The sequence below is a fragment of the Hyaena hyaena genome, unplaced genomic scaffold (assembly GCF_003009895.1).
Source record: "Hyaena hyaena isolate Hyena2069 unplaced genomic scaffold, ASM300989v1 scaffold_329, whole genome shotgun sequence".
Taxonomy (NCBI): Eukaryota; Metazoa; Chordata; class Mammalia; order Carnivora; family Hyaenidae; genus Hyaena; species Hyaena hyaena.
The window spans coordinates 510,279-535,299 of record NW_024080960.1 but is presented as its reverse complement, the minus strand read 5'-3'; the positions used below and the strand labels follow the sequence as shown (position 1 = coordinate 535,299).

Genomic DNA, 25,021 nt, shown 5'->3' with positions numbered 1-25,021 from the left:
CAACCATTTAATCTTTTTCTGCATACATCATATTCCAGGATAACCAAATAGTTAAGAGGGAAAGTTTACTTTATTGAAGAATCACAGCTGATAAGAAATGCTGAGAAAACAATAGGATTAGAAACTCACCACAGTGCAATTTCTAATGAAATAATGGATATAGATAATGATCAATCAATAACTACGAAAGGCAGTAGGTGAAAAGTCTGTTGGGACATGGATGTAATACAGTGGGTAGACCAAGATGAAGTAAGCCTAATTCTCTGACTGATTAGACCTAGAAACTCTTAATACAAAAACCAACTATCCATTGACTGAAAATTAATAATAGGGAAGTTGAGAAAGGAAGTCATAATTTGAAGAGTAGCCTGAATAATTGTGAATTTATCATGTTTTTCTTTCCTTGACCCAGCTTTGATGAAATGGTGGGCTCTACTGTGGAATTGCAAAGTAGGTGTAGCAAGTTAACAAAAACTCCCAAGACAAGCCCCTATTTCTAGTCCTTATCTAGAAAATAAGGAAAAGGAGGTCCCCCCCCTTTTTTTTCCTTTTTCTCCCTCAATCCTATTCTAAGACTGTTTCCACTTGTAAATTGCACTGCTATGGTGGCACAAGCACTTAAAGCTTTGAGAAAAAATGATTTCTCTGACTAGAGGAATTGGGAAAGAGACTTCTGGATACTGGAGCCGGCTGGGAAAATCTCAGGGAGAAGATTGCTGAGAAGAGATTTCCTAATTGTGAGATTGAACCCACAAAGGTCCCACCTCACTCATGAGCTACACATGCACAGAATAGACCCAAAGAAACACAGCAAAGACTTAAGAGAACTGAACTGTGATATAAACCACCATTCAGATATCTCCAGACTTTCCTCTAGTAATGCATGCAGAGGATAAACCCAAACAACATAGTAAGAATAAAGGCTTTAAAAACTGAACTGACATTCAAACTGCCACCCACAGTAGGCAATACAGAACTTGCAGTCTAAACTTACATAAAGTGAATTATCCAGAAAAGGTTAATAGAATCTGGAGCTTCATAACCTAGTATTTAAGGTATAAGATATGTCTAAGATAGGGGCGCCTGGGTGGCTCAGTTGGTTAAGCGTCCAACTTTGGCTCAGGTCGTGATCTCACTGTTCGTGAGTTCAAGCCCCGCGTCGGGCTCTGTGCCGGCAGCTCAGAGTCTGGGGTCTGCTTCGGATTCTGTGTCACCCTCTCTCTTTCTCTCTCTCTCTGTCCTCCCCCCACTCCTACTCTCTCTCTCTGTCTCTCAAAAACTGCATAAATGTTTAAAAAAATTAAAAAAATGTTGTGTTTAAGATATTATCCAAAATTACTTGACCTATAAAGAAACAGGAAAATCTGATCACTTTTTAAGGGAGAAAACAATAAACATATGTCAAACCTGAGATGATCCAGACAATTGAATTATTAGAAAAAGACTTTAAAGCAGCTGTTATATATGTACTCTTGAGGTAAAAGTGAACACTCTTGAAGTGAACAGAAGCATAGTTCTCCTCTGAAAACCAAAAACCATGTAAAGGAATCAAATGGAAATTTCAGAACTGAAAAATACAACATAGGAAGTACAAATTACTGGCTCAATAGCAGACATAAAGATAAATCAGTAGAAATCTCGAATCCTCTGTCTTGTGTATCAAGGGTGTGTCTCTGTTCCATAATACTTGTCAAGACCAGGTCGCACCTTGTGGAATCTGGTCATAGGCCTTCTGGCTCTGATTCATACATCCACTCTTATCCTTAATTACTCCTACTTGCATTCTACAAAGAAGATGTGTCTGCACTGTGAGCCCTGTCTCCCTTGCTACTCCATAGATTCGGATAGGGTCTTGGCCTACCATTTTTCAAGACCTTGTCATTTCAGGTGAGGATCCAGCAACCAATTTAAATCAGTTTTTTTAATTAATTAATTAATTTCTGAGACAGAAGACAGATTGTGAGTGGGGAAAAGGCAGAGAAAGAGAAAGACACAGAATCTGAAGCAGGGTCCAGGCTCTGAGCTGTCAGCACAGAGCCCTATGCGGGGCTCGAACTTGGGAACGGTGGGATCATGACCTGAGCTGAAGTCAGACACTCAACCGACTGAGATACCCAGGTGCCACATAAATCAGTTTAAGCAGGTTTTAAAAAATAATAATAGTCAACTAAGAGACCCATGTATATTTATTTCAAAGCCTTGAAAGTAAATAGGGATAGAGAGAGAGTAGAAATGGATAGCATACGTAGGATTCATACTGCAAAATCTTACAGTGTGAAGGGAGTAATTTTATCTTGAAATGTAGATATAATTTAGTGAAGAAGAAATGCTGTATGGTAATTTTCTGAATAATTTGTGGTTCAGGATGCATTTAGAGATATTTGAACTAGTTTTCAGATGGTTGGGAACTTGCTTGGCCTACTTGGCTGCACAAAAGCAACCTGGCAGTTTACTTGAGTTTTAATAGGTCAAAACAGCTGCCTATTTTATTATAAGTGATTATCCTGCAAAAAGAGGAATACTTGTGACTTTAAAAATTTATAACTTTTTAGTGGCATTTTACATGGGTCTGGTGTCAAAGCATTATCATATTTATATATATTGGTTTTAAGTTATTAAATATCTCATGAAATAGCCCTAAGCCTAGTATTTTCATAGTATTACTTAATTATCAAATTTCCTAACAGATCCCTGGGGACTTGTAGCACTAATGAAATTCTGTATTTCCTCTAGATTGATAAAATTTATGCATTCATTTCCTCCTTTCCTTTCCCTCCCCCTTCCCCCTGCCCCCTCCCCCCTCTCCATCTACTCTGAGATCCATCTCAAATTTACATACACATATCTTTTTAAAATAGGCGAATCCACAAAGGCTGGGATTTAGTTAATCATCTTTGGACACCTGCTTGCCACTTATAAATTATGCCTTTTATTTTAATATATGGTATAGCACATTACATAGTTGTCCATAAGGGAAAGTATGTTTTCATATTCATTTGGACATTAACTTTTGCCCTTCAAAAAACCGGACATAGAGCCTCTTGCTGCCATATAGCAATAAAGTTAGACTTGAATGTTGAAGTTGAACTCCTGGGACAGGAATTATCATCCACATTATTTTTCGGTTCCCTTGAAGAAACATGAAAGGAAAAGATAGCTACTTTCATAGTATAATACAAAAACAAAAAAAAAGTTACAAACTTCCTGGCATGGTGGTGTAGTCTTTTATCTGTTGTTCAAATTATTCTTTAATGTCTTATCTTCCCCAAAGGTACTTAATTTTGACGTCACCAAAGAGAGACTTCATGGGTCATGAAATGTGGCAGGCAGAATAATGGTTCTTCAGAGATATCCATGCCCTGATTCTCAGAACCTGTGGTTCTGTTAGGTTATGTGACAGAGAAATTACAGTTGGAAAGATTGTCTTAGATTATCTGGGTGGGCCCAGTGTAATGAATAACAAGGGTCTTGATAAGGGTGCAAAAGGGAGGCAAAAGAGATAGATGGCAGCCTGAGAAGAGCATGGCCTGCTGCTGGCTTTGAAGATTGATGTGAGAAGCCTCGAGCCAAGGAATGTGAGCAGCCTTGAGAAGGTTGAAAAGGCAAGGAAATAGATTTTTTTGCTAAGGTTTCCAGAAAGGAACCACAGTTCCACTGATACCTTGAGTTTAGCCCAGTGAGACCTTTATTGGACTCAGATCTCTAGAAGTGGGAGAGAATACATTTGTGTTTTTTCATTCCATTAAGTTTGTGGTAATGTGCTCTAGAAGCCATAGGAAACTAACACATGGTACATCCGTTTAGCTTGTTAATAACAGTATGAATTTTACATATTGATTACTTGAACCCTGATGTGAATGACAATGTGATTTCCTGTGAATGTCAGTTCTAGTTTATTAAGTCATTCATGTTGATATTATGTTGGGCATTGATGAACGGACCTTTGTATACCCAGGACTCCTTGTTTGTGACCTCATAGGAATGGTGAGTTCATTGTGGCTGGAGAATAGGGAGTGTGTGTACAGTGAGCATGGAATGGGAGATGAGGCCGGAGAAGTAGAATGAAGCTGGAAAGGAAAATTGGTGCTTTGCAACGTGGCAAGAGAAGTGACCTTCAGAAGCCTTGGTTTCCCCTACACATATCCTTTAATATTTGTATTGTTTGTGCCTGTATTAGTAAATGCTGTTAAGTTGGAAGTAAGAAGTTTTATCAGTATGACTTGGGCTAGTTAGAGTTGTAAGCAGTCTTGGTATTTTGCCACAGAATGGCTCATGGAATGGCTTATCCATATGATAAATGCACAAAGGATGTAATGCCAAAAAGGAAGGCGTAGTGTTTAGACAGAACATGAAAAAGAATTAAACATTTCTGTTTCTATCTCCAGTATTCCCTGACCATCTTAGATAAACTTGCTTTGCTCCTTTGTGCCTTTTCTGGGATGAGAAACTGTGAGAGCCCAGCAAAGATTAGGAGGCTATGACAAGTTGGGGAAAAATACACATAGGCATAAATAAATTAGAGCTATATTACCAATTTTTTTTTCCTAATAGTTTATTGTCAAATTAGTTTCCACATAACACTCAGTGCTCATCCCCACAAGTGCCATCCTCCATGCCCATCCCCCCTCCCCCCCACATCCATCAGTCCTCAGTTTTTGTCAGCATTCAAGAGACTCCCATGGTTTGCTTCTCTCCCTTTCCCCCACCATTTCCCGCCTTCTTCTCCCCCTTGTTCCTCCGTCAAGTTCCTCCTAATCCTCCTATACGTGCAAACATATGGTATTTGTCCTTCTCTGCCTGACTTATTTCGCTCAGCGTAACACCCTCAAGGTCCATCCATGTTGCTACACATGGCCAGATTTCATTGTTTCTCATTGCCATGGAGTATTCCATGGTATAGATAAACCACATCTTCTTGATCCGTTCGTCCATTGATGGACACTTAGGCTCTTTCCATGTTTTAGCTATTGTTGAGAGTGCTGCTATGAACATTGGGGTACATGTGCTCCTATGCATCAGCGTTTCTGTATCCCTTGGGTAAATTCCTAGCAGTGCTATTGCTGGGTCATAGGGGAGTTCTATTAGTTTCCTGAGGAATCTCCACACTGTTTTCCAGAGGGGCTGTACCAGTTTACATTCCCACCAACAGTGTAGGAGGGTGCCCGTTTCTCCACATCCTCGCCAGCATCTAGAGTTCTCTGATTTGCTCATTTTAGCCACTCTGACTGGTGTGAGGTGGTATCTCAGTGTGGTTTTGATTTGTATTTCCCTGATGAGGAGGGATGCTGAGGATCGTTTCATGTGTCTGTTGGCCATCTGGATGTCCTCTTTGGAGAAGTGTCTGTTCATATCTTCTGCCCATTTCTCACTGGGTTGTTTGTTTTTCGGGCGTGTAGTTTGGTGAGTTCCTTATAGATTCTGGATATTAACCCTTTATCTGATACGTCATTTGCAACTATCTTTTCCCGTTCTGTTGGTTGCCTATTAGTTTTCTGAGTTGTTTCCTTGGCTGTGCAGAAGCTTTTAATCTTGATGAGGTCCCAATCGTTTATTTTTGCTCTTGATTCCCTTGCTTTTGGGGATGTGTCAAGTAAGAAGTTGCTGCGGTGGAGGTCAAGGAGGTTGTTTCCTGTATATTACCAATTTTTAAAAAATGTGTTATTTTGTGGTTTTGAATCAAGCAGGTCACATGGTGTCTCAGCTTATGTGAGCTATATAGAAGGATCATGTGTTTGGAAATTGAGAATATAGAGAGGCATGTGATTGTTTTCAATGGCGCATTCTAGAATAACTCTGGGGAATGAGTGGGAGGTGGGATGGTGCACAGGATTGTTGGCAGAGAGGAAGTAAAGGAGCTAACTGGCCATGGGTTGTTGTTACAGATATTAAAATTAAAAAACAATGACAGAAGAGGTATTGGAGAGAGTAATAGCCTTGAGGGAATGAGAGGGCTTGCTCTGGGAGTTTTTGAAAGGTTACAACATGGAGAGGGTAGTTGCTCATATCATCTGGAGGAATGAGATTCGAAGCTGGGGATTTCAGTGGGGGGAGGAAGGGGAATAATTCAGAAATGACAGTGAGGAACAAGGAAGTCCAACTCGCCACCAGGACCTAGTCATCTGTGACATGGGAGAGGAAGACCACTGTCATTCAAAAGGACTAGAGTTAGAGCAGAACTCCGAGAGGAAAGTGGGATTTCAGTTGGTACAAGGAAGGGGAAGAGGGTGTGCAATAGTGATGTGGAGGCAATAGGAGATTTTGCTCGTGATCTCAGCGGGAGTTCCAGAGAACAATTAAAGGAGTTTGGATATTGGGAAAGGAAGAGCAAAGGGATCACTGATGGGATATAAAGAGTAAATGAGGACAAGAATCCAGGTGATGGGGGGAGGGGTGTATGACGTGGTGGGTTTGGTCCTTTCCTGGTGACTGATATAAAAGGAAAGTAGGACATAGTGAGATTAATCTTGATTGTTTCCTGGGCAGGTTATTGTAAATATTGAGGGAGAGAGAGTTTGAGAAAGGCAAACTTACCAAGAGCAGCCAGAGACTTTTGGACTTGTATTAAATTTCTGTTGCTATCATACAAATTACCACTTACTCTTAAAACAATAAAGATCTATTATCTTACAGTCCTGCAGCCCAGAGGTTCCATAATGGGTCTCACTGGGCTAATCAAATCAAGGTGTCAGCAGGCGTGCATTCCCTTCTGGAAAATTCCTTTCTCTCCTTTCAGGGGAGAATCTCTTTCCTTGTGTTTTCAAGCTTCTTGATGCCTCACATTCCTTGCCTTATGGCCCTTTTCTTCCACCTTCAAAACCTGCAACATCGCATCTTTCTGGTCCTTCTTCTGTCTCATAATTTCTCTCTAACCACAGCCAGGAAAAGTCCTTTGCTTTTCTAAAAATATTTGTTCAATTTTATTTCCAGTATAGTTAACATACAACATTATATTAATTTCAGGTCTATAATATAGTGATTCAGCACTTCGATATATCACTCAGTGCTCATCACAAGTGCCCTCAATCCCCATCACCTGTTTAACCTATCCCTCCCCCCACCTCCCCTCTGGTAACCATCAGTTCTCCATAATTAAATCAGTTTCTTGGTAACTCTCTCTTTCCCATTGCTCATTTACTTTGTTTCTTAAATACCACATATGAGTGAAATCATGTGGTATTTGTCTTTGACTTATTTTACTTAGCATTATATTCTCTAGCTCCATCCATGTTGCTGCAAATGGCAAGATTTCATTCTTTTTTATGGCTGAATAATATTCCAATGTGTGTATGTATATGTATGTATGTGTGTATCATCTTATTTTGTTGTTGTTTTTTTTAAATTTTAAAGAGAGAGAGCAGGGGAGAGGGTCAGAGGGAGAGTGAGAGAATCCCAAGCAGGGCTTGATCCTATGTCCCTGGGTCACTACCTGAGCCAAAATCAAGAATCAGATGCTCAACCTACTGAACCACCCAGGTGTGCTATATTATATCTTTATCCATTCATCTATCAATGGACACTTGGGCTGCTTCCATAATTTGACTGTTGTAAATAATGCTGCAGTAAACATAGGGGGTGCATGTGTCTGAAAGGCCCTCTGCTTTTAAAGACTCACATGATTACACTGTACCCACAGGTAATTCAGGATAATCTCCCCATCAAGATCTTTAACCTTAATCACATCTGCAAAATCCCTTTTTGCCATGTAAGGTAACATTTACAGGCTCGAGAGATTAGGGCATGATCCTTTTAGTGGCACCATTATTTTGCCTACAAAGGACCATTTTTTTTCTTTCTGTTGATCTAGTAAAGAGGCCTGGTGCAGGATGATGTAGTTTCAGGTAATGGTATCTGGTTCAGTGTATAGTTCACTCTGAGACTCAAGCTTTGGGTCTGTATTTCCAGATTGTCTGTGGGACGTAGTGTAGGCTAGGGCCAGGCTCTGGCCTCAGTCTCATCTCTGAAAAAGGAATATGGTGCTTGTATATTCTGTGGACGAGATCAGTCCATTACATGAATAGGGAGCTCAGATGTTATTTGAACAAATACATTAGTTGAATCATTGGAATAGTCTTGTGTCCTAAGAAAGTTGTACTAATTTTTCATTTTTATTTAATGAGGCTTCAAAAATATGTCATACTTAGATATTTGAACGATGAGAGCTCTAGTATCATTTATTATTTGTCTTGAACCAGAATCTTGTCTTGTTCTTGCAAGTTTGGGTTGGGGTATGTTTCTTGTTCTTACTTTCACTTCTCAGCTTAAATTGGTCTTGAAAACTGCAATATATAGAGTGAAGAATATTTTTTATCTTACTAATATTTTATATCCATTGTAGAGGTAGGCTTATGTTCCCATTCAGTATTGAATAAGTTGAGAACTGTTTAATTTCATCTTTATTCCTACATTAAACAAATCATTTTAAAATTATTTAAATCTTTATTTGCAAGTTAAAATTGTTCTTTTGGGAATAATTCTCTTTTTAGTTATAATACAGACATTGAACACTCTGCAGAAGCAAGTTAGAATTTTTCATAAATGATAATAAACACAGTTAAGGATTGATGCTTGGGTTTTTATATTATACCAGTCAATTAAATTTCACCGCTACTTTTAATTAATGTTAATAGACCCATCAGTCCTAGAATATTTGTGATACCAGATTTAACTCCCCTAAATTCCAAATTAGGTCAGTGGGTCAATAGGTTATTAGGTTAGAGAAAGAATTTTTGTAATTTCCATTTTTTAAACCCAGGTTCCTGAGTTAATCATTTTATTTTATTATTTTTATTAAAAATTTGTTGATGTTTATTTTTGAGAGAGAGTATGAACAGGGGAGGAGCAGAGAGGGAGGGAGACACAGAATCCTAAGCAGGCTCCAGGCTCTGAGCTGTCAGCACAGAGCCCAATGCATGGCACAAACTCAAACTGTGAGATAATGACCTGAACTGAATGAAGTTGGACACTTAACTGACTGAGCCACCCAGGCGTCCCGATCATTTTGGTTCTTTTTAAATTTATTTATTTTGAGAAAGAGCATGAGCAGGTTAGGGGTAGAGAGAAGGGAGAGAGAGAATCCCAAGCAGGCTCTGAGCTGTCAGTACAGAGCCCAGTGTGAGGCTCAAACTCACTGTGAGATCATGACCTCATGATTTCATCATGACTGTGAAATCAAGATCGGACTTTTTTTTTTTTTAATGTTTTATTTATTTTTGAGAGAGATATAGAGACAGCATGAGCAGGGGAGGATCAGAGAGAGAGGGAGACACAGAATCCGAAGACAGGCTCCAGGCAAGAGTCGGACTTTTAACTGACTGAGCCACACAGGCACCCCGACTTAATAATTTTAAATTAATAATTTAAAGATTATTAATAATTAGATGGAATTAAAATTTTTTCTTTAAATTATGTGAACAGTACATAGGAAAATAGTCTCTGTTACTTATATTTTGTAACAGTAACATGTTATTTTGTTACTCATACTTTGTTTTCTGGAATGGATAAACATCTATTTTATGTTAATTATGTATAGCCAGGTCTCTAATGTTAGACAATTGCAATAAAAAGAAAAAGACAGCACTTAAGTTTTTCTGATTATAGTAATAGTGTATGTTCATAGGAGACATTTTAGAACATACTAAAGAAAAAAATTAAAAGTTTATAGGCTAATTAGGAATAACCACAGTTGATATTTTTGGCTTATTTGAATTTATGTTTGATATATCTTGATGCCACTCTTACTGCTAGTAGATGCTTAGATTCTTTCTAGCTTTAGTAGATGATGCAGTGAACATAAAACTTTGGAAACACTTCTTGATTGTTCCCTTTTTTTCAAAGTAAAATTACTTGGTACTCGGTCAAAGGATATAAATATATTCAAGCTATTGATACACCTCCCCAAATTTTTATTTTAAGAAAGGGCTTTTTATCGGGTGCCTGGGTGGCTCAGTTGGCTAAGTGTTAGATTTCGGGTCAGGTCATGATCTCACAGTTTGTGAGTTCGAGCCCCGTGTTGGGCTCTGTGCTGACAGCTCGGAGCCTGGAGCCTGCTTTGGATTCTGTGTCTCCCTCTCTCACTTTCTGCCCTTCCCCTACTCATGCTCTGTCTCTTTCTCAAGAATAATCATTAAAAAAAAATTTTTTTTAAAAAGGGCTTTTTTTTTTTTTAAGAAAAAGCTTTCCCCCTAAGGTCAGGAACATGATGGGGATGTCTTTTCTCACCACTCTTGTTTAACATAGTGTTGGAAGTCCTAGCCTCAGTAGTCCTACAATAAAATAAAATGAAAGGCATCCAAATTGGCAAAGAAGTCAGACTTTTACTCTTTGCAGATGACATGATACTCTACATGAAAAACCCAAAAGACTACTAAAAAGCTGCTAGAACTGATACTTGAATTCAGCAAAGTCACAGGATACAAATTCAGTGTGCAGAAATCAGTTGCATTTCTATATCCCAGTAATGAAGCAACAAAAAGAGAAATCAAGAAATTTATCCCATTGGTAATTGCATCAAAGAATCATAAAATACCTAGGAATAAACCTAACCAAAGATGTAAAGGGTCTGTGTGCTGAAAACTGTAGAAAACTTATTACAGAAATTGAAGAACACACAAAGAAATGGAAAAACATTCCATGCTCATGGATTAGAAGAATTAATATTAAGATGTCACTACCACCCAAAGCAATCTATACATTCAGTGCATCCCAATCAAAATTACACTGGCATTCTTCTCAAACCTAGTACAAACAGTCCTCAAATTTGTATGGAACCACAAAAGACCCCCAGTAGCCAAAGTAATGTTTTAAGAGAAAACCAAAGCAGGAGGCATCAGAATTCCAGGCTTTAGCCTGCATTACAAAGCTGTAATCATCAAGAAAGTAAGGTATTGGCACAAAAACAGACACATAGACCAATGGAATGGAATAGAGTACCCAGAATTGGACCCACAAAGGTATGGCCAACTAATCTTTGATAAGCAGGAAAGAATATCCAATGGAAAAAAGACAGTCTCTTTAGCAAATGGTGCTGGGAGACCTGGACAGCAACATGCAAAAGAAGGAAACTAGATACCACTTTCTTACACCATACACAAGAATAAACTCAAAATGGATGAAAGATGTACATGTGAGACAGGAAACCATCAAAACCCTAGAGGAGAAAGCAGGCAACAATCTCTTTGACCTAGCCGCAGCAATTTCTTGCTTGACAAGTTTCCAAAGGCAAGGGAGTTAAAAGCAAAAATGAACTACTGAGACCTCATCGAGATAAAAAGCTTCTGAACAGCAAAGGAAACAACCAACAAAACTAAAAGGCAATGGACGGAATGGGAAAAGATATTTGCAAATGACATATCAGATAAAGGGTTAGTATTCAAAATCTATGAAAGAACTTACCAAATTCAACACCCGAAAAACAAAACAATCCAGTGAAGAAATTGGCAGAGATATGAATAGACATGTTTCCAAAGAAGACATCCAGATAGCCAATAGACACATAAAAAGATGCTCAACATCATTTATCAGGAGGGAAATACAAATAAAAACCACAGTGAAATACCCCCTCATACCTTTCAGAATGGCTAACAGTAACAAGGGAACAACAGGTGTTGGCGAGGGTGTGGAGAGAGGGGAACACTTTTGCACTGTTGGTGGGAATGCAAACTGGTACAGCCACTCTAGAAAACAGTATAGAGGTTCTTCAAAAAATTAAAAATAGGACTACCCTACAACCCAGCAATAACACTACTAGGAATTTATCCAAAGGATACAGGAGTGCTGATTCATAGGGACACATGTACCTCAATGTTTATAGCAGCACTTTCAACAATAGCCAAATTATGGAAAGAGCCTAAATGTCCATCAACTGATGAATGGATAAAGAAGATGTTTCTTCTTTGTATGTATAATACAATGGAATACTGCTTGGCAATGAGAAAGAATGAAATCCTGCCATTTGCAGCAACATGGATGGATCTAGAGGGTATTATGCTAAGTGAAATAAGTCAATCAGGGAAAGATACTATATGTTTTCATTCATATGTGGATCTTGAGAAACTGAAGAGAAGACCCTGGGGGATGGGAAGGGGAAAAATAGTTACAAACAGGAAAGGAGGGAGGCAAACCATAAGAGACTCTTGAATACAGGGAATAAACTGAGGGTTGATGGGGGGAAGTGAAGGGAAGAGGGGAAAAATGGGTGATGGGTGTTGGAGTGTTGGGATGAGCACTGGGTGTTATATGTAAGTGATGAATCATGGGAATCTATCCCCCAGACCAAGAGCACACTGCATATACTGTATGTTAGCCAACTTGACAAAAAATTATATATTTTTTAAAAATGGGTTTTCAAGTTCACTTTCTTAAAGCAGTGTTCAGTGTCTGTTTCATACCTCCTTTAAAAAGTATCAAACTCTTTGTTATTAAATGGACATTTTTGAGTCATTATCTTATCTGCACAGCAATATTGACATTGTTAACTTCTCAAAACACTCTTGTCCTTTAATTTTAGTGACAGCTAATCCTTCTTGGCTTTCTTCTGTCTCTTTGATCCTTTTCCATCTAGTTGATATTATTAATACTAATCATTTATTTTATTTTTTAACACTAATCATATTTAAAATTCACTTGCTGTTTTCTGTATACCGTCCCAAACATGTAACATATTTAATCCTCAGAACAACTATATGTACCTATCACTATTGTCCAAAAAAATGATGTGTAGAGAAGTGACTAGTCAAAGATCCATAGCTAATAAAGGGCTGAGCTATAATTCATACCCAGGAAATCTGTTTTCAGAGCCCATTTCTTTATTTGATTCTTATTTAGATTACTTAAAAATTTTTGTTTTAGTGAAATATAGTTAACTCAATATTATATTAGTTTCAGGAGTACAACATAGTAATTGGACAGCTCTATACATTATGCTATGCTCACCATAAGGGTAGCTACCATCTGTCACCATACAATACTATTATAATACCATTGACTATGTTCTCTGTGTTGTGCCTTTTATTCCCATAACATATATTTTGTAACCAGAAGCCTGTATCTGCCACTCCTTTAACCCATTTTGCTCATCCCTTGACCACCACCCTTCCTGTGGCAACTACAGTTCTCTATATTATAGGTTTCTTTCTGTTCTTTTTGTTTGTTCATTTGTTTTGTTTTTTAGATTCTGCATGTAAGTGAAATCAGATGGTATTTGTCTTTCTCTGACTTTGGTCCACCTGTTACAAATAGTAAGATCTTTCTTATTATGGCAGAGTAATAATCCATTTCCCAGCACCATCTATTGAACAGACTGTCTGTATTGTCTCCTTCTTTGTTGTAGATTAATTCACCATATATGCATTTATATCTGAGTTTTCCATTCTACTCCATTAATCTATCTATCTTTGTGCCAGTACCATACAGTTTGGATTACTATAGCTTTGTAGTGTATCTTGAAATTTGCAACGGTGACACCTCCAGCTTTCTTCTTTTCTCAAGATTGCTTCGGCTCTTTGGAGCCTTTTGTTGTTCCATGCAAATGTTGGGCATTATTTGTTCTAGTTCTGTGAAAAATACCACTGGTATTTTGATGGGGATTACATTGAATCTGTAAATTGCGTTGGGTAGTATGGACATTTTATTTTATTTTATTTTTTTTTTTTATAAAATTAAATGCAAATTTTATTAAGGATTTCAAATTACATATTTCAAATTTCTAGAATGGAATAGAACCATTTTGGAACTGGAGAGATGGCACAGATAAACACTGATATCCCTTGCAATGCCAACTTGAATAAGAAAACAATTCCTCTGCAAACCACATCCCCTTTATATAACAAGATGAAATCGTATCTGCCCCTTTACTTTGGCAATAGCTATTACCTAAAGGAATGAAGGAAAAAAATAGTGGTTTTGCTACTTAAGTTAATTAAAAATGGGATTCTATCTTTAGATTAAAATTGGTCAGGTTCAGAAAAGGCTATGATCACATGAGCTATGGGCACCAAAAAAAAAAAAAATCAGCAAAGAATGTCTAATTAAAGCAACCAAAAGCATTCTGAAAATAAGGAGGAAAAACAGGGTGTTTTCATGGCATTTTTTTCCTACAAACCATTGCAACTGGTTAAGGATTTCCAGTAGTTAATTAAAATCTCAGGAGAGGAATGAAAAGTAGTATACAAATAACAAAATGTGTTCACATTCCAAGATCTTAATACTAGATTTTCAAAAAGGAAGCTCTATCACCTCTAGAAACAATACAGTTTTATGAAGAGCAGGAACTCTAGGCCAGCCTCTAGTTAGAATCCATTTAATCCACCCTCACTGTCAAAGCTTTTAAGCTCATCACAAAAAAATTAACAGTAATTAGCCTGAGGTATTTTAAATGTGGCTCTATGAGTCTCAAATTTAATGGCATTTCCCCCCTAAATACGGTCTTCTTTCTACTTCAGTCCCATGATCTCTGCAGTATTTTACTACAATATGGTCATAAACTAAAATACCTAAAAGCAATCCTTGGACCTTGTGAAAGAGCTGCTCATCCATCCACTTACTAGACAGGAGCCACACAAAGATCTGCAAGAGTGTTGCCTGACCAGATCCAGAACAGAGGTACTTAAACCTTTGTTTTCCAGTTGAACTATCAAACCCTGGTATGAATAAAATGCTGAATATTATACTTGTGGTACAAACAGGTTCAAATTTTGGAGCTTTTAATGAGATCGAGAAACATTTCATAAAATTTAACTTAACATGCCTTAACATATCTGTGAGGTAGTTAGGTAAACAGTACTACCCATTGTAATATACAGTAAACAGAAGCATGGGAAAATGACATACTTTAAGCAATAAGAACTGGAATTAACTATAGAGCGTGGGGCCTTCTCTCTAGTTCTAACCAAAGGAAATAAAATTTTAACCGTTTAATCTTTTTTTAAGAAAAAAATACATCATTTAAGATTTTTTCTTTTCTATCTTCTTATATTAGCAGATGTAGTACCTCTCCCAAAGTTGACACTCTCTTCTTCCATAATATGGTAAACTGGGTACAATGATTAATTCAAGCTAGGCCTCTGCTTCTACCTGAATTAGTACAAAATTAAGACATTATCTTGTGAGAACTAAAATTATATGACATTTTATTTTAGGCTGCAAAAACAAAAACAAGCAAACAGTAACAACAAAAAAACTTGAAATAGGCTTGTCAAATGATGTAAATTCATCCTTTCCAGGGAAGCAGAAGGTAGACCCTACCATAAAGAAAAGATGCTTAGTTAATGGAGGTTAAATTTAAAAGTACAGTTAAAATAATGAGGCTTAACTTCTGAAAATGGGTTTTATTCACCTCCCTATAGTAACCAATAACCATGCTATGAGTTAGGTTTCCTTATATGGTTTCCTTACTAGGCTTCTCTAACTATGTCACCTAAAGTACAAAATTCCATTAATAATCTAAGTTATCAGTTGTGATCTTACTGGAAATTCTTAACCGTATATTTGTCTTGACAAGTTCTTTATTTTTTAAATGAATTGTCTTAAGTCTAAGTCACTGCATTTCTGTAACAAAGTAATGAAAGGCACAGATAGTGCAAGCAAACTTAAACCCAATTCAATTACCAGCTGAAAAAATACTTTGGTTCTTCGGGGGGGTGGGGGTGGGGGAATCAGCGCAACAAAAAACTGTTTCTTGTAACAGGGCTATTCACTTTCATAGCTACACTGTTACATGATAAAAATTACTCCAGAAGAACCAAACCATGTAGTGATGAATGAATACGCGTGAAAGAATTTGTGCAATCAATAGAGCTGGCAGAAAAACTATAGTTAAAATGCTAAGTAGAACAAATTGGTCTTTAAAATTATCAGTTCCTTTCCTTTAAAAAAAATTACTGAGTCTACTAAGAAAATACAAAAACATAAGGCTGTAAGTAAATAATAGTTGTGTTTAGGCTATTACAGTGCAGGTTATCCTCAAGGCCACATACATCCTGCTTCACTGCTGCTTGCACTCTGCTGGGTTTTGATCCTTCTTTGAGTCATAGTCTGGAGTATGGACATTTTAAACAATACTTTTCCAATCCATGATCATGGAATATCTTTCCATTTGTTTATGTCTTCAGTTTCTTTCATTAAGGTTTTATAGTTTTCAGAATATAGGCAGAGCTCATTTCTTTAAGTTCCTTGCTCTGCCTCTTTCCCATTTTATTAGTCTTCTTCCAGTTTCTAAAATACTAAATTTTCATCAAGTTTCAATCTTAACCTTTCTTTTTTTTATTTTATATGTTTTTCCTAGAGAATCCCATCCGTCATTGTATTTATATGTTTATATTGATGACTTGCAATTTACATCTTGATCCAGTTCCTTCTTAAATGCCATGCTCATTTCTAACTGCCTACTGGATGTTTTTCCCCTTGCATATCCCTTAGATACCTTAAAGACAACATGTCTAAGACTGAATCCATCATCTAAAGTAAATGTTAGGTATTTGTAACATAGTGATTAAGAGCATAGTTCAAACTAAACTATCAGTGTTCACATCTCAGCTTTATTGCTGACTTTGATTAGCTTACCTATAGTCTTTGTGTTTCAATTTCCTCATCAGTAAAATGGAGATAATAACAGAGCTTATGTCATATAATTGTTGAGAGTCTTTAATGAGAGAAGACTTTGAGGAATGCCTGGCACATAGTAAATATTCAATAAATGGTAGACACTGCTTCTAATATCATTCCCTTCCATTTCCCTCCAGCTTATTCTTCCTAAGTTTCCTGTCAAGCCAAAATTTGGGGGGTTCTTGACCCTCACTGCTTCCTGACAATCCCCAAGTTCTGTCTAGTCATATAGTATATATTAAAGTTCTTTTATATAGCCTCTCTACCCTATTTCCTAACTAATTCCTAGAATTAGTCTCCCTAACTCTAGTCCTTCCTTCTTCATTCCATTCTGTATATTGTAGCCAGATATTTCAGAAGAACAAATCTATTAATGTTAGTTCCCTACCTAAAACTACTTCAGTTTTTTCAGTTGCTTTTCAGGGGCGGGTGACTTTCTTTTTAACCTTCACATGGCCTTTCATGATACACACACCTCACCATTCTTATCTCTTACCACCAGTTTTTACTCCATGCCTTCCCTAGGTTTTTGCTCTAAACATGATGAACTACTTGCAGTACCTTTCTTTCTCGTGTCTCCAAACCTTTACCTATACATCAAAGTTCTCTGTTTCTTGGCCTGGTGAATTTTATTTATCCTTCAGATCTTGACGTGGGGATTACTTCTTTCAAGAGGCATCCTTAACCTCTGTCCCTCCTGTGTATTCACAGAGGTATTGTGCATACCTCTGGAAAGTGCTTAAATGCAGTGGCTATGTCTGTTTTGCCATTTTAAAACTACCATTACCATTGTGTTGGACACTTGTATTGGTGCTCAGTAAGTGTTTGCTGAACAATAGATAAATATATGAAGTATAATTTTTAAGGAATCACTAATATTTAACTATGACAAGTTTTTAGTTAAGTTTCTTTGACTTCTGGCCAGAATCCTTTTACATTTATTAGCTATTTGTTTTCTTTGTGCTTCATTTAGTTACACTTCTTGATCATTTTGATTTTTTTTTTAATGTTTTATTTCTAAGAGAGAGAGAGAGACAGCGTGAGCAAGGGAGGGTCAGAGAGAGAGGGAGTCACAGACTCTGAAACAGGCTCCAGGCTCTGAGCTGGCAGTCAGCACAGAGCCCGACGCGGGGCTCGAACCCACGAACCGCGAGATCATGACCTAAGCAAAAGTCGGACGCTTAACCAACTAAGCCACCCAGGCGCCCCTAGTTATACTTCTTGATCATTTTGGATGGGTGGATTTTGATGTTTTTTAAGTAACTTTTAGATCCTTATGTGGTAAAGATAATAACCCTTTGTCATGCTGCAAATATGTAAGCCTTTTGTTTTGTTTTTTTAAAGGGGGAGTTGCTATTTGTCTTTATTTTGTTAATAAAAATAAATAATCCTATGCTATTTATACCTTTTACTCTTCACAACAACCCCCAAAAGTAAGAATTCGGAGGCTTAGGATGGTTAAGTAAACTATCCAAAGATTTTCATCCAGGCCTTTCTAAATTCCACAGGTATTAAGTTTTGTGCTTACTCTTCCAGCATGCTGTTTATTAGCTGCTTTAATTCGGACTGGGGAATGCTAACCCAAAATACTTCAACTAGGACACTGGGATCTTGCTTCTACTTTTGCTTCATGCACATTTTAGGAATTCAGTTCTGTTGCTCTGGTGCTTTTGACTCAGACCATTTATTGTTGTTTTATTTCTTCAGCTTCCAGGAGTATTTTTGTTATCAAAAATCCCACTTTCTCAAAAAATACCATTTTTTGGCAGCAGAATATCCTTTTTTGTTGCTGTTCCATTGCATGTACAATCATATTCTTGGTTTTAAAGAACTTTAGAGTGGACATTGGATAGATCAGAAGCAGACTTGAGTGTAGAGTTTTGTACTAATTTTGTGGCAAGGTTGAGTTGGTCTCAGTTAATTGAGTTATTCACTGATGCCAGTTGAGTATTTAGTATTTGTCAAATATTCTGACAGGCCCTGATAATAGATGAATGAGTAAATTATCATTCCTGTTTAAAAAAAAAAAAACCCTCATGGTTTAGAAGAATATTTTCAATGAGAATGTTACAGTGAATTTCCACTTCTGCAGTGAAAAGTAGAGCATAGTAATTCCTAATTTTTCTTGTCAGTGAAATAACCTTGATAACTGAAATCCTGAGGTTTTCTACACTGAGAATTTTGAGTAAAATTCACCTTGGTTTTCCTTTTTGAAGGTGAAAATGAAAACCAAAGTATATACACACATACACACAAAGTAGGGAGATGGTGAAAGAAACCAAATGTGAACCAGGCATATGTGATGTTTTATTAAATATGATGCAAATAATCACTGTTGGGTCATGACCTTTTCTTCATTAGCTGATGCTGAGACTTCCATGGTAGTAATTCATATGTGTTCATTGGCATTCCTAAAGCAATCATTTGATTAAACTTTTATCAAATTTTGAGTACTTTCTTATAAAGAATATACGTAAGTTTGAAACTATTGAGAACTAATTCATGGGAATACTGTTAAATAGTAAATACTGTGGCAGCCTCTATACAGTTGGTCTTACTGTGCTTTAGATCATGTCATTAGTCTGTACCATAGCCTATTATAGGAAAAGGCTTAAGAAATCTTTTGTTAACTAGTTCCTTCAACTTACTAAGTGCGTGTAATCTCTAACATAGGGCTTGAACTTCTTTTAATCCTTAAATACTGACTTAAATAATTGAGAGCCTTAATCTAATTTATTGTACCTTTATTTTTCTGTAATTTTGAACTGTAATATAAATTCTAATTGAAAAAGATGGGGTCTGGGGCACCAGGGTGGCTCAGTCAGTTGGGCATTTGACTTCCACTCAGTTTGTAATCTTTCGTTCATGAGTTTGAGCCCCGCTTCAGGCTCTGTGCTGACAGCTCAGAGCCTACAGCCTGCTTCAAATTCTGTGTCTCCCTCTTTCTCTGCCCCTCTCCTGCTCACACTCTGTCTCAAAAATAAATGAACATTAAAAAAAAAAAAACCCAACAACCCAGTAGTTAAACAAATAAAAGAAATTGAGTCTATCATAATTTTTTTTACTTGAAATGTTTCTAGGTAAAAATATACTTTGTGACTTAAACATTAAATTATTTTTTATTGGGGTGCCTGGATGGCTCAATCAGTTAAGTGTCCAACTCTTGATCTCAGCTAAGGTCTTGATCTCATCAGCATTGTGAGTTTAAGCCCCATATTAGTCTCTGTGCTGGGCGTGACGCCTACTTAAAAGAAAAATTATTTTTTGTTAATTAAAGTGACACTGGCTTTTTAGGGATTTTTAAAAAAATTATGGCAAAAAGAAAACAAAGTCACCACTTGATCCTAACAACAAATAAAAAGCTAAAAAGTCTGAAAAAACAACAACTCTTGGATGTATAAGAGAGAAGAGGACCCAGTGAAAACCTCACAGTCACAAGGTAGTCTTCCCAAGATTGGAGAGTCAAATAAATATAAGAAGTCACAGCTTCCTAGAACAGAGACTCACAAGTGGAAAGCACCTCAGAAACCACTGCAGAATCAGAACTATTATTGACATATTGCTAGAGCCTTACTATGGATAACTTTGACAATTGAAAACTCCAAAGGGCCTCAGTCATAGGGGTGCCTCAACAGTATCATGAGATTTACCTCAGGATTTTGACCAGGTTCCCACGGTGAATAGCAGAAAATCTAGAGAAACATTGGTAAAGTACACGGTCTGGATTCACAGGCTCACAAAAGACTGAGACCTAATCTTGGGACTGTAAAATGTTTTCCTTCCTCCACATCTCACCACCATGTTATTAAAGGCCTGTTTACAGTAATTCCTCTCGCCTAGTACACATCATATCCAGCAATCAAGAAAAAATTACAAGGCACACCGAAAGGCAAAAAGCATAACTTGAAGAGACAGAATAAATATCAGAAACAGACATCGCATAGTTGGAGCTATCAGACGAGGAGTTTAAAATAACTATGATTAATATGCTTAGGGATCTAATGGATAAAATAGTATGTAAGAACAGGTGGGCAGTGTAAGCAGAGAGATGGAAATCCTCAGGAGATAGATACAGAGCTAGAGATTAAATACTGTAACAGAAATGAAGAATACCTTTGATGGGCTTACTAGTAGACTCAACACATGAGGAAAGAACCTCTGATCTAGAAGATGTCTCAGTAGAATTCTCAAAAAATGAAAAGCAAAGAGGACAAAGACTGAAAAGAACAGAGTATCTAGGGACTGTTGGACAACTGCAAAATTTGTAGTATGTGTGTAATGGAAACACCAGAAGGAGAAAGAGAAAGGAACAGAAGAAAGATTTGAAACTATAATGACTGAGAATTTCCCCAAATTAATGCCAGATACCAAATCAAGACCCAGGAAACTTGGAGGCCACCAAGAAGGATAAATGCCCCCCTGAAACAACCTAAGTGTATCATTTTCAAACAAGAGAAAATCAGATATAAAGAAAAAAATCCTGAAAGAAACCAGAGGAAAAAAAAAGAAATCCAGAGGAAACCAGAGGAAAGAAACCTAGAGAGAAGAACAAAGAATTACATTTGACTTCTCAGAAACCGTGCAAGTAAGAAGAAAGTAGAGGGACGTTTTTTACAGTTTGAGAGGAAAACTCAACAGCTAGAATTCTTTACCCTGTGAAACTATTCTTCAAAAATGAAAGAGAAATAAAGACTTTTCAAACAGAAATTGAGGAAAGTTTTTGATAAAAGGTTTGTCTTGAAGGAAATACTAAAAGTTCTTTAGAGAGAAGAAAAATGGTATAAATCAGAAACTTGGAAGTTTGTAAAGTAAGAAAGAGAATTGAAGAAGAGGTAAGTAAAAGTAAAAAAAAATTATTTTTCTTAATCTAAAATAACAGTTCAAAATAATAATAGCAATAGTGAATTTAACTGTACATGTTTATGTGTTTATGCATACACACACTTAATACATGCTTATATGTAAGTTATATATATTATATGAATGACAATTATAATACAAGGGATAGGGAGAAATTAGGTTTATTTGGTTATTATAAGGTATACTTCTTGTGAAGTGGTATAGTCTTATTTGAAAGTGAACTTGGAGTTGGTCTGAGTGTTGTGGGTTATCGTTAAGCTGAAAGTGAACTTGGAATAGTTATAAATGTATATTGTAGAGGTGGCCAGCTGGCTTAGTCGGTAGAGTATGCAACTCTTGATCTCAGGGTTGGGAGTTCAAGCCCCATGTTGGGGGTAGAGTTTACTTTAAAAAAATATATGTGTGTATATGTGTATATATATTTGTACACATACATATATATGAAAAAATATTTTAAATGTATATGATAAACTGATGGGTAACCACTTAAAAAAGTAAAAATTGGGGTTCCTGGATGGCCTTTTGGTTTCCTGAACTGAAGGGTAACCACTTAAAAACCAAAATTTGGTTTCCTGGATGAAACTCTTGGTTTCAGTGTAGGTCATGATCTCAGGATTCATGGGATCAAGCCCAGTGCCAGACTCTGCACAGACTGTGGATCCTGCTTAGGATTATCTCTTTCCCTTTCTGCCCCTGCCCGGCTTGCGCTTGCACACGTTCTCTCTCTCTCAAAACAAATAAACATTTTAAAAAAGATACTGAAAAAAGTAAAAACCACTAAAAAAGGTTTTAAAAACCATAATATGCTAAGAAAGAAGAGAATAGGAATCCTATGAACTGCTCAAAAAATCATAGAAAGATGCCGAAAACCACAAAAGACAGAGTGGAAGACAAAAATGGGAATAAAGAACAAAGCAACAAGTAGAAACAATGATTAGTATGGTAGATATTAGGCCAACTGTATCAATAATCACTTTGAATGTCAGTTCAGATATACCAATTAAATGGCAGAGGTTGTTAGAGTTCATCAAAAAACAAGCTCCAACTGTATGTTGTCTACAAGAAACCCATTGTAAATATAAAGACATTTAGATTAAATGGATGGAGAGAAAAGAAATCTACTCACTCAAATTTCTAAGTGTGTTTATTACTGTTAGCTATGCATATAGCAGATATCTAGAACTTTTTTTATCTTGAATGACTATGAAGTTCTATATCCATTAAAAAGCAATTCTTGATTTCTCCCTTCCCCAAGCCCCTGACAACCACCATTCTGCTTTGTGCTTCTGTCAGTTTGAGCGCTTTAAGTACCTCATGTAAGTGGAATGATGCATTATTTGTCTTTCTGTGACTGGCTCATTTTATTTAGTTAGTATTGTGTCCCCAAGATTCATCCATGTTGTCAGATATCAGTGGATTTCCTTCTTTTTGTGGGCTAAGTAATATTCCCTTGTATGTACATACCACATTTTCTGTATCCATTTTATCTGTCCATGGACTTTTAGGTTGTTTCTACTTCTGGCTATGTGAATATGCTCAATGAACATGGGAGTACAGTGATGTCTTCAAGATCCTATTCTTACTCCTTTTGCATAAATACTCAGAAGTGGAATTGCTGGATCATATGGTAGTTTTATTTTTAATTTTTTGACAAATTTCTTTGCTGTCTTCCATAGCAACTGCACACTTTTATATTCCCACCCACAGTGAACAGAATTCCAATTTTTCTGCATCCTTGCCAAACTTCATTTTTTCTGTGTTCTGTGTTTTTGTTTTTGCTTTTGTAATGACCGTTTTAACAGGGGTGCAATGATATCTCATTGTGGTTTTGATTTGCATTTCCCTTATAATTAAGGATTTTGAACATCTTCCATATATCTGTTGGACATTTGTATGTCTTAGGAGAAATGTTTAAGTCATTTGCCTATGTTTTTATTTGGGCTGTTTTGTGGAGTTTTGTTGTTTGCTGAGTTGTAGAGTTTCCTTACGTATTTTGGATATTAACCCCTTATCAGATATATATGGTTATCAGATATTTTCTCCCATTCCGTAGATTACCTTTTCACTCAGTTGTTTCTTTTGCTGTGCAGAAGTTGTTTAACTTGAAGGAGTCCCACTTTTCTATTTTTGCTTTTGTTTTCTTTGCATTTGGTGTCCCATCCAAGACATCATTTCCAAATCCAGTGTCCTGAAATTTTTCCTTTTGTTTTCCTCCAGTAGTTTTATAGTTTCAAGTTTTACATTTAAGTCTTTAATCCATATTGATTTGATTTTTGTGTATAGTGTAAGGTAGAGTCCATCCAGTTTGATTCTTTTACATAAGAATATACTGTTTTCCCAAGACCATATTTTAAAGACAGTATGCTTTCCGATTCAGTTTGGCACACTTGTTGACAATCATTTGACCATATATGCCTAGGCTTTTATTTCTAGGCTCTCTATTCTTCACCGTTGATATATGTGTTCATCTTTATACCACTACGATACCATTTGATATTGTAGCTTTGTTTTATGTTTACAAGTCAGGAAGTGTGAAGCATTCAACTTTGTTCCTATTTCTCAGGATTGTTTTGACTAATTGAGATCCTTTGTTGTTCCATTTGAATTTTAAGTTTTTTTGTTCAATTTCTACAAAGAATGCCATTGGGATTTTGGTACAGATTACATTGAGTCTGTAGATCACATTGGGTAGTATGGACACTTTAATGATAGCATATCTTCTTTAAACACAGGATATCTTTCTATTTATTTGTGTCTTCTTTCAGTAATGTTTTGTAGTTTTCAGCGTACAAGTCTTTTGCCTTTTTGGTCAAGGTTGTTCCTAATTATTTTATTCTTCTTTACGCTGTTGTAAATGGCATTGTGTTTTTAATTTCCCTTTAAGATTATTTGTTGTTACTACATAGAAATGCCACTGATTTTCGTACATTAATTTTTTGTCCTACAACTTTGGCATTTATTATTAGTCTGATGGGTTGTTTTTTTTTTTGTTTTTTTTTTTTTTGGTGGAATCTTTCGGGTTTTCTACATGTAAGATCATGTCATCTGTGAACAGGAATAGTTTTACTTCCTACTTTAAAATTTGTATAAGCCTTTTTTTTTTCTTGCCTAATTACTCTAGATAGAATGTCTAGTATGATGATGAATACAGGTGGTAAGAGTGGACATCTTAGCCTTTTCCTCATCTTAGATGAAAAGCTTTCAGGTTTTTTTACTGTTGACCATATTAGCTATGGACTTTTCATATATGGCCTTTGTTACCTTGAGAAAATTGTTATCTGTTGCTCGTTTGTTGTGTGTTTTTGTCATGAAGCAGTGTTGAATTATGTCAAATGCCTGCTCTTCACTGATGCATTTTTGGGATATTTATGCTTTGTTTTATAGATTTGCTATATCATATTGGTTTTTGTATGTTGAAACATACCTTGCATCCCAGGGATAAATTCCACTTGGTCATGCTGTATTATCCTTTTAATATGCTCTTGGATTTGGTTTGTTAGTATTTTGTTGAGGATTTTTGTATTTATATTCTTTTTTTTTTAATTTTTAATGTTTTTATTTA

The 25,021-nt window shown here is 36.4% G+C and overlaps 1 protein-coding gene and 1 long non-coding RNA gene across 5 annotated transcripts in view; one reads left to right on the top strand and one right to left on the bottom strand.

Annotated features, from left to right (window-relative positions):
* Positions 1–25,021, top strand: part of CLOCK (clock circadian regulator) — a 145,475-nt gene that overhangs the window by 30,169 nt on the left and 90,285 nt on the right. The gene's annotated exons all lie outside the window — the stretch shown is intronic.
* Positions 13,993–16,028, bottom strand: LOC120243029. Its single transcript, XR_005531204.1, has 2 exons — positions 15,944–16,028; positions 13,993–15,236 (listed from the first exon to the last, which is right to left on the bottom strand). It is a non-coding gene; the product is annotated as an uncharacterized LOC120243029 (long non-coding RNA).